The sequence below is a fragment of the Charadrius vociferus genome, unplaced genomic scaffold (assembly GCF_000708025.1).
Source record: "Charadrius vociferus isolate BGI_N301 unplaced genomic scaffold, ASM70802v2 scaffold1020, whole genome shotgun sequence".
Taxonomy (NCBI): Eukaryota; Metazoa; Chordata; class Aves; order Charadriiformes; family Charadriidae; genus Charadrius; species Charadrius vociferus.
In genome coordinates this window covers 46,448-46,998 of record NW_009646502.1, presented here as the reverse complement: position 1 = coordinate 46,998, position 551 = coordinate 46,448, and positions in this window count along the sequence as shown.

Genomic DNA, 551 nt, shown 5'->3' with positions numbered 1-551 from the left:
AGGCCAAGGTACCATTCTACTCCCACCAGCTGGAACATCAGCTTCCTGAGGGGGAGGGAAGGCAAGCACCAACTATGGACAGCACTGCAAGGTATTGGGGAGGGAAAGGGCAGAAAAAACAGACCGTCTCTGCCTTTCCTCCTGCTTGCCTGCTGCCCTGAGGAACTTTTCACTATCTCCCCTTTCCCTCTACACTCAAGACTAGAAGTAGAAGTGCTCCCCAGAGTACAGAGTAGGTGTCTGGGCATGCAGGAGGCATCTAAGTGCAAGGAGGGACTGCAGAGAGCAAGAGAACGGAAAACCCTATGTGATACACACCGGGCGGGAGGCACGCAGCCCGGACATCCAAAAAGGAAGCCCTCCTGGCCCCTGGGCGAGCCACCCCGTCCACACGAGCACCAGAGCAAGGCACGGCCGCTTAGGGGGAGGCACAGAGGAGTCCCCAGGGGAGCAACCTGGAGCAAGAAAGCACTCGCTCACCGCCTGCTCACTACCAAAGGCATCCCGCCGCCCTAGTCGGCCACCGGGGTGCTGAGGGGAGTACGGCCGCG